This window comes from Saimiri boliviensis, chromosome 4, assembly GCF_048565385.1.
Source record: "Saimiri boliviensis isolate mSaiBol1 chromosome 4, mSaiBol1.pri, whole genome shotgun sequence".
In the NCBI taxonomy this organism is placed as follows: domain Eukaryota; kingdom Metazoa; phylum Chordata; class Mammalia; order Primates; family Cebidae; genus Saimiri; species Saimiri boliviensis.
The window spans coordinates 148,610,439-148,620,314 of NC_133452.1; the positions used below are offsets into that span (position 1 = coordinate 148,610,439).

The following is a 9,876-nucleotide window of genomic DNA, read 5'->3' on the forward strand; positions in this document are numbered from 1 at the left end:
CAGAGATGGGAGAATCACGTAAGCCCAGGAGTTCGAGACCAGCCTAGATAGCATAGGGAAATCTGTCATCTCTACAAAATGAAAATAAATAAAAACATTAGCTTGGCCAGGCGTGGTGTCTCATGCCTGTGATCCTAGCACCTTGGGAGGCCAAGGCAGGCAGATCATGAGGTTAGGAGATAGAGACCATCCTGGCCAACATGGTGAAACGCCATCTCTACTAAAAATACAAAAATTAGCTGGGCATGGTGGCACACCTGTAATCCTAGCTACTCGGGAGGCTGAGGCAGGAGAATCGCTTGAACCTCGGGAGGCGGAGGTTGCAGTGAGCTGACATTACACTACAGCACTCCAGCCTGGTGACAAAGTGACACTCCTCCACAAAAAAAAAAAAAAAATTAGCTTGAGAGGGTGAGGTAGTAGGATCACTTGAACCCAGCAAGTGAGCTATGACCACATCACTGCACTCCAGCCTGGGCGACAGAGTGAGACTGTTTCTCAGTAAATGAATGAATGAATGAATGAATGTATGCTGAGTCATGGAAAGGATGAATGAAAGTTTTGGAGTGGTTTTGCTGTTGTTTCTTTTTTGAGACGGGGTCTCGCTTGGTCGCTCAGCTGGAGTGCGGAGGTGCCATCATGGCTTACTGCAGCCTCAACATCCAGGCTCAAGCAATCCTTCTTCCTCAGCCTCCTCAGTATCTGGGACTGCAAGTACACACCACCACACACAGCCATTTTTTTTTTTTTTAAGAGACAAAGTCTTGTTTATGTTGCCTAGGCTAAAATGTTTACCAGCAGCAAGATTTCTAGCACAAAGTAAATTACAGAATTTTCAAATCAGGGATTTTTAGGCTTTGGTTCTTCTCTTCAGGCCAACTGGATTCCTCAGTTGGTTTCAGGAGGTCTCTATGAAACCTCAAAGGTTATATGCACAATTTCGTGAGCAAATGCATCTGTGAGTTGTTATTTAGAGAAGGTTCAGAGCTTTCAAATGTATTTCCTGGGATAGTCCCAGCTTCCTCCTATTGTAGGTCAATTAATATTTTTAATTGTTTTTAGTATCTCTTTTCACTCTCAAAAGGATTCTGGTTTGTACAAGATTAAAACCCACTATATAAAACTTTATCCACAGCCAGGCACGGTGGCTCATGCCTATAATCCCAGCACTTTGGGAGGCTGAGGCAGGTGGATCATGAAGTCAAGAGATCAAGACCATCCTGGCCAACATGGTGAAACTCCTGTCTCTACTAAAAATACAAAAATTAGCTGGGCATGGCGGTATGTGCCTATAATTCCAGCTACTCTGGGGGCTGAGGCAGGAGAATCGCTTGAACCCAGGAGGCAGAGGTTGCAGTAAGCTGAGATAACACCACTGCACTCCAGCCTGGCAACAGAGCGAGACTCCGTCCCAAAAAAACAAAACAAAACAAAACTTTATCCATGTGTCTACCCTCACAGCCAGGTGCATTCAAGACATTTGAACCGGCCAGGCGCGGTGGCTCAAGCCTGTAATCCCAGCACTTTGGGAGGCCGAGACGGGTGGATCACGAGGTCGAGAGATCGAGACCATCCTGGTCAACATGGTGAAACCCCGTCTCTACTAAAAATACAAAAAATTAGCTGGGCATGGTGGCTCGTGCCTGTAATCCCAGCTACTCAGGAGGCTGAGGCAGGAGAACTGCCTGAACCCAGGAGGCGGAGGTTGCGATGAGCCGAGGTTGCGATGAGCCGAGATAGCGCCATTGCACTCCAGCCTGGGTAACAAGAGCAAAACTCCGTCTCAAAAAAAAAAAAAAAAAAAAAAAAGACATTTGAACCAAGAAGAAATGCTTTCCTGGCCTATTCCTGCATTCTCTTGTGCAGTCAACAATAGCCTCTCCTTTATACAAAGGTCAGTGAAAATTAGATCAAAGTTTCAGTTGAGTAGTAGGGGCCTCACCCTAAGGTGGGGTCACCCAAAGCTCCAGACCCCAGACTCTGGCTGCATCCTTGCCATTCAAGAGTCATTGATCATAAGTTAAACCAGATCAGCAGAAAAAAACAGCAACATTCCTGGGAACAACTGAAAATGTGTGTCTTGCTGATCAACAGAAACCAACACAGTAGCACATTCTTCTAAGGGAGGTGACCTCAGGCTTTTCTCATTAGAAACTAATTATCGTGGTACTCACCTTGTTAGATGATGATGATAATACAACTTGCTGACTAGGAGAGCAAGGGTCAGTGTGGACCATAGTGTTTGCCTCTCCTGTAAAAGGGAAGCTATTGGCTATTAAAACTCACTTGGAAATTGTTCAGCAATCAACCCTCTGATAAAAATCAATATATTGGAGAATTGTTATGATGAGGTACCCTGATCATGTTTTCTGAATCAAAAACTGAGACTTGGCTGGGCACAGTGACTCACGCCTGTAATACCAGCACTTTGGGAGGCCAAGAAGGGAGGATCACTTGAGGCCAGGAGTTTGAAACCAGCCTGTCCAACATAGTGAAACCCTGTCTCCACTAAAAATACAAAAAAACTAGCCAGGTGTGATGGCACATGCCTGTAATCCCAGCTACTCAGGAGGCTGAGGCATGAGAATTGCTTAAACCCAGGAGGCAGAGGTTGCAGTGAGCTGAGATGGCACCACTGCACTCCAGCGTGAGTGATAGAGCAAGACTCTGTCTCAAAACAAAACATAATTGGGACATGAGTTTTGTTTTGTTTTGTTTTAACAGAGTCTCAAAGAAGCATTCAAGGGAAGAAGTTGCAACTGTCTGTCTCAGATCATCAAGAAACTGGAATTTCCAAGAGTGACATATAGAAAAATCAAGCATGTATTAATTCTTTAACTCACTCGTCCTATGAGAAAGGCCCTAAAAGGAAAACCTAACAAGCAAAAATTAAATTCAAATACAGTTTCTACCAGTAGAAACTGCAAACTGGCTAGAAAAGATGGGGCACACAGATGATCAAACAGATAGCCATGGTGAGGGGTACCATGATAATTAGTTCTAGAAATCAAACTAGGGAAAGATCAATAGATACTGGAATATTCATGGACGAGGTTATGGATTGGAAGGAATCTTTTAAATGAGCACAGTTTAAAAAAAAAGAAAATGAGCACAGTTTGCACAAGCAAAGAGAAAAGGAAAAGGCACACCAGAGATGCTGTGGGAGTCTGCCATGCTTCTGCCACATGGAAGCCCCCATGTAGAACAACAGCTAAAGGTGCTGTTATTTGACCCCATCACTGAGGAGCGGATGAGGAGGGGAGACTTCTCCTCATTGTCAGCACAAGTTGAAACAACCCCACTGCCCTCTGCCAGAGGTGGGGAAATTGGGCTCATCATCGTCTATCTATGTTTCCCAAGGCTCTGAGTAGTTCATCTGTCATGATCCCAAACTCCCCCAACAGGTCTTGGCGATGTGATTCATGTCATTTCTGATTCATCCAGGGATGATGTCTACTGTTTCCATTTCTCCCATGGTACTCAGTCCTACAACAATACACTTGGGAAGTTTTCTTCTTTGTGTTACCAGAACTCCTGTTGTTTGCTGCACAGAAAGCCAATGGCAGAAATAGCAGTATTGCCCAGGAAGAAGGTTTTAATTGGATGCTGCTGCCAAGGAGATGGGAGATCAGTCTGCAGTCTCTTTCCTTGACCAACTAAAACTCGGGAAGAAATGTTACAATGTGTAAGGAAACAAGAACTAGGGAGGGACAAGGAAGCAATCAAGATAAATAAGGGGTCTGACATCTCATTGTGGTGATCCGCTGAGTTTCAGTTCTTTGATACTTTTTATTTGAGAGGCCCGGGGAGCCATTCCTGACAAAGGAACTGAGATAAAACAAATTAAGTTTCAAGCTTTAAGGACAAGAAGGATTAATTCCTGTGTTTATCAAAAAAAAAAAAAAAGAAAGAAAAAGAAAAATCTATGGGACTATTGGGTGCCTACAAGAGTGTGACACACCAGTCAAGGTTCGAGTGTAGAAAGAAGCCTTCATTGATAGCTGTGATCTGTCTTTTTAAGGCAGGAAGCTACTTCAAGGACTATTCTTCAGCGGTTCAGGCTTTTCGGTTACCTTCCGCATACCAAAGACTTTACATCTTTTAGAACATGGAGACAAAGCCAGAAAATATCTGCTGTTTCAGTGGGACACTGAAAGTTCATATTCACACTGAAACAATCGGGTCCATTTTACTGGTTCCTTGATCTCATTTTTCTAGTGATTTTTAGATCAAGGCTCTTGACCTTTAAGATAATGACTTACTGGTAGATCCTAAACCGCCCCCCGTCCCAATCTGGTGTTTTGTTGTTTTTTTCACAGCAGAGACAACTGAACATTTATTTGTGTGCCTTTCTTCCTACATGTATTTCAAGTCTTTTCAAGACAAGGCCCCCAAAATCTCCAGATTCAATTATGTCCCTGGGTTTGGTCCATTGCTACAGGAGTCTTAGGGAGCCTTGTATAAATGCTTGAGTTACTCATTTACCAACATTAAACCTTAGGATAGAAGATGCAACAAAGCAGGACTTTTTCCTACTTCGAATAACCTACTGTCTTTTCTTTGAACCCTCCTTTCCGTTTCTTTTTTGTGGGGGGTGGTTGGAAGCTGGAAGTTGGTTTTTAATCATGAAGTACAATGGAGATGCCAGCACTCCAATGCTGGCATCTGGAGTGCCAAGCGTGGGAGGAACGCGGGGCATAGGGACTAAGCCAAGCTGTCCGGGGTGCTGTGATGGTGGCGGGCTGGCTACCCAAAGTGCTGCTGCTTCTTAGCGGCCGCCTTGCTGGTGAGGTCCTTGGCCTTCTCGGCTTCCTGGGCGGTCTCCACAAGTGTTGTGGAAGGGGCCTCGCCTTGCAGCTTCGCCAAGATCTGTTCAAAACCCTTCATGGTCTTGGTCACATTACTTTTGGACGGGGCAAGACCAAATTCCTGGACAGCCCTGGAGCCACCAAATAAGCTGGAGAAGACCCAGGCTTCCCGGCGGATTTCGGTCCAGCCCATTGGCAGACTTCACACAGTAAACACAGCGTTCCTCCACCACCATCAGCCGGGCGCGGTTGATGTTCCAGCTGTAGGTGGTCATGGTCTGATTCCGTAGGTCCACAATAGAGCCCTCCAGGATGTACACCGGGGAGCAACACTGCCCGGAAACAGTCGCTCAGCCCAGCGGGGCCTCCACTTGGTCTCGATCAGGAGTCGCTGGAACGGCAGTTTCCGGTCACGTGTCGCCTTCCGGTGTACTGCGTCGTCCGGCCGGCCGGATACGTTTGCTGTGGAAATTAGGGTACCGCTGCTGCAAGGCGGCGAACGCTCGGTCCCAGGAACTTCCGGGCACGCTCTGGCCCAGGAAATACCTCCTTACTGTACTCAGCACCCTCGCAGCATCTGGAGTGCCGAGCGTGGGAGGAACGCGGAGCCGGCAGACGCTTGGCGCACGCCAGCCGCCAGGCTCCCAGCTCAGTCACCCCCGCACCACGCCCGTCGCCATGAGTTCTCCGGCCGCCCCTTTCCGTTTTTGAAGATAAAAGAGGAGATCATCTTCTCTGAAGATACCTGATAATAATTCCCAAAAAAAAAAACAAAACAAAAACACATGCTTACGGGGTCGGGCGCGGTGGCTCACGCCTGTAATCCCAGCACTTTGGGAGGCCGAGGAAGGTGGATCACGAGGTCAAGAGATCGAGACTATCCTGGTCAACATGGTGAAACCCCGTCTCTACTAAAAACACAAAAAATCAGCTGGGCATGGTGGCGCATGCCTGTAATCCCAGCTACTCAGGAGGCTGAGGCAGGAGAATTGCCAGAACCCAGGAGGCGGAGGTTGCGGTGAGCCGAGATCGCGCCATTGCACTCCAGCCTGGGTAACAAGAGCCAAACTCCGTCTCAAAAAAAAAAAAAACCAAACAGAAAAAACATATGCTTCCCCTGCACTGTGCTTTCAGTTATTCTGGATCTAGTTCAGGGGGGATGAGCTGACTGGTGCGTTCACACTGACAGCCAGGTGCATCCATCTCCTTGAGGAGAAGCGGAAAGAGTGCGAGAACCACGAGATCTCCTGGAAGTATTTCCCTGGTAAGGCAATTTCATGAATGAGGTCTTCCAAGCAAATAACACCAAACTTCCCAGGTGCTCCTCAATCGCTCTGCTGTCAGAGGAACAGACATGTTGTCCAGGTTTCTAAGTGAGTTCCCGGACAGACTTCACATTTGGAAATCTCCTGGTCACATAAGATTGCCCTATATGCAGCATTTTTAGGTTCTGGGGGTGACTTTTATAAAAACGCCAGTAAAAATTTTCTTCAGGTGAAGTCTTGCAATGATTCTTTACACCAGTAAACTCACCCCTTAATCTTTCTGGTGAGTACAGCAAAGGCCAAGGAGCCTATGATTTCAGCACTTTGGGAGGCCAAGGCGGGCAGATCACCTGAAGTCAGGATTTCGAGAGCAGCTCAGCCAACATGGCGAAACCCCATTTCTATTAAAAATACAAAAATTAGGCATGCATGGTGGCATGCGCCTGTAATCCCAGCTACTGGGGAGGCTGAGGCAGGAGAATTGCTTAAACCCGGGAGGTGGAGGTTGCAGTGAGCCACTGCACTCCAGCCTGGGCAACAGAGTGAGACTCTGTCTCAAAAAAAAAAAAAAAAAAAAAAAAAAAAAAGCCAAGGAATGTTTATCTCACAATTCCAAGGCATGAGGTTTCACTTGTAGTCAAGGTGAGACGCAGCCTGTCACGTTTCTGCTGCCAGGAATCATGTAGGAATGATGGTTCCAGTCGCTTAAACCTGAGTCCTTTTCCTTTTCCTCGGCTCTTTCTTTGCTAAAAAGTGCTTGATTTGCCTGAGTGGCTTTGAGGGCTTGATAAGCCTTCCTCTTTTTCAGGAGATTTTCTGGAACCAAAGGGATTTTTTTTTTCTCTTGCTCCACCATCTTTCTAGTGTATCTGGTGGTTTTTCAAAGAAGTTGCTGCTATAACACCCCAAAGAGTGACAGTTGTGGTCAAAAGTATTCTTTATAAGGAAAACACTGAGATCTGTTTTGTGGCTTAAAGAAGTCAGTTGTAATGATGAAACAACAGGGCAACAAATTTCCATCAGAAAGTCAGGTGGTAACTTTTGAGGAGTACTGCAAATTACGTGAGATTCTGGAAGCTCAAATCAAGATATAGTTTGGGTTTTTACCAAAGTTGACATTCTGAACATTTTAGATCGGCCCATTTGACATCATTCATTGGCAAAATTTTTTTTTTTTTTTTTTTTTTTTTTTTGGAGATGGGGTTTCGCTCTTGTTGCCCAGGCTGGAGTACAATGGTGCAATCTCAGCTCACCACAACCTCCGCCTCCTGGGTTCAAGCGATTCTCCTGCCTCAGCCTCCTGAGTAGCTGGGATTACAGGCATGCATCACCATGTGTTCTGTATTCTTAGTAGAGATGGGGGTTTCTCCGCGTTGGTCAGGCTGGTCTCGAACTCCCAGCCTCAGGTGATCTGCCCACCTTGGCCTCCCAAAGTGCTGGGATTACAGGTGTGAGTCACCGCTCCTGGCCATCATTGGCAAAATTTTAGAAGAGTCAACACAGGGTGAAAAAAAAACCCTGGGGACAGAGGGAAAAGAAGATGAGATTGCAGCTCAGTAAGGGTCCACTAAGAACACCTAAGAGAGGACTACATTCACTTCCTTTTTACAAAGGATTACCAGCCTAAAGAATGTTGTCATAGCAATATCTTGACTTTTTAAAACCTTTTTAATAAAATCCATTTTATTCCTGTGGCATTGGAAAAGAATTACAAGCTGGATGATAACGTAGTTCTAGGTGAGTCAAACTTCAATGAACAACTTACCCAGGAATACTTACTTCCCGTAGGTAGATTGTCCTTGGAAGTACCCGAGAGCCCCTCAGCCTTCACCAGTTGGCTAAGGGTTGCTGCCAGTCTCAATTTCTTCTTGATTCAACATTATTGACCAAAAAGAGGCTCAACATTCTTATTCAGAAAGGCTCAATGTTTATATAGGTTGTCTCTGCTACCCCATTCAGAGATGCTCTCATCTCATAAGATGAATTTGACATAAAAATGCCTCCATTTCTCCACAACTTAGATCCTATGCTGTTAATAATTATGACCTTGAATGGGACAGAAGCATGCTACACTGACAACATGAAAGGATTGATCCATATAAGTGTATGCTCATTTTAACAATATTTGATTTGATTTTTTTGAGGCAGAGTTTCATTCTTGTTGTCCAGGCTGTGCGTGCAATGGCTCGATCTCAACTCACAGCAACCTCCACCTCCTGGGTTCAAGCTATTCTCCTGCCTAAGCCTCTGGAGCAGCTGTGATTACAGGCATGCACCACCACGCCCAGTTAATTCTGTATGCTTAGAAGAGACAGAGGTTTCTCCATGTTGGTCAGGCGGGTCTTGAACTCCCAACCTCAGGTGATCAGCCCACCTCAGCCTTCCAAAGTGCTGGGATTACAGGCGTGAGCCACCATGCCTGGCCTATAGTATATTATTTTAATACATTCTATTTATCAGAGATGCCAGTAGCTTTTTCTTCATATAGTTGTCATTGTTGAGAAGTCTGGTACACACTAGATACTCTGCAAGTGGTTGTTGGAGGAGCAGACAAATGGAATGTTGCTTGTGCTTCTAGAGTTCTTTGCTCAAGTTGATTTTTGCAAATATCCGAATTTGGAGGAGGGCTCTTGTCCTAACAGATCCAAGGAGAACTGTATAAGAATTTTTGAGGGGTTGTACTCCAATCACATTTAGCTTTAATAGGAATTGTGCACTGAAACCCTAGGAGATGCTTTGAAAATCTCTAAGAATACATATTACAAATTCAACAGCTCTCCAGTGATTTTGCTGATATGTTAAAAGGCAACATTTTTATTAATTTATAAGTGCTGTCTTACCAGTTCTAGGCAATAAGGAAGTTTACAAAGACAGTCAGTATCTGAACAAAGAATAAATAGAAAGAGAGTCTGAAATTGGCAATGCTGTCAGGAAATTGGTGGGGACTAAATGAATTGGGGGTGATGGCCCAGTGTGGAACATTGAGAATCAAGTGACCCGGCATAATGTAGATGCCAAGACTGCAAAAATTGACACACGATCCTGACAGAAAATAATTGGTACTTATTTGCATATAATTTCTTATATGTTTTATGAGTTAATTGAGGTCAAAATGAACATAAATTCCCCTCAGCCCATGTATTTTCATCTTATGCAACCGCAGTTCCCACCAGCCTCTGCTGAAGGAGGTCAGGCTAGCCCATTCAGAAAAACAAGAAAAAAAAATCCCTGCTTAGCCCAACCTAAGGCAGTGGCTCTCTTTAAGTTCATCCTGCAGCACTGCCAAAGGTCTCAATCCATCATCTCCGGCCTCACCTTCCTCTTCTCATCGCCATCTTAACATTAAAGTGCCAGACAGGCTGTTCACACTCAAGCAAATGGTTTCCTTTACTCCTCATCACAATCCTCGTTCCGCAGATGATGAATCTGAAATACAGAGAGGTTTAGTACCAAGGGCAAGTCACCCAGCTGCTAACAAGAATTCCAATCCAAACAACCAGCTTCAAAGCCAGTGCTTTTAATTAAACCCCATGCTCTCTTGAACCATTCCTCCATAAATCAGAAAAGCTCTAGCCCACCAGAATCGCATGGCGATCAGACATCAGGATGCCCATCCCCCTCTGAGCACGCCACCAAACCATGAAGACTCTTCAGCATCATGGAGACACGAAAGGCCAACCCGTTCCCACTCATCCTTCTTCATGCCACCAACCCCAAGAGGCTACTTGGGTTCGGAAGCTTCGGTCTCAGGCCACCCTGGTTTCCATGAATCTGTTTCCATGGATCATCCCGTACAAGAAGCA

At 45.3% G+C, this 9,876-nt stretch overlaps 1 pseudogene; it reads right to left on the minus strand.

The window, feature by feature from the left end:
• Positions 1 to 4,746: 4,746 nt before the first annotated feature.
• On the minus strand, positions 4,747 to 9,408 carry LOC101044714 (PRELI domain-containing protein 1, mitochondrial pseudogene; annotated as a pseudogene).
• Between the last annotated feature and the right edge of the window lie 468 nt (positions 9,409 to 9,876).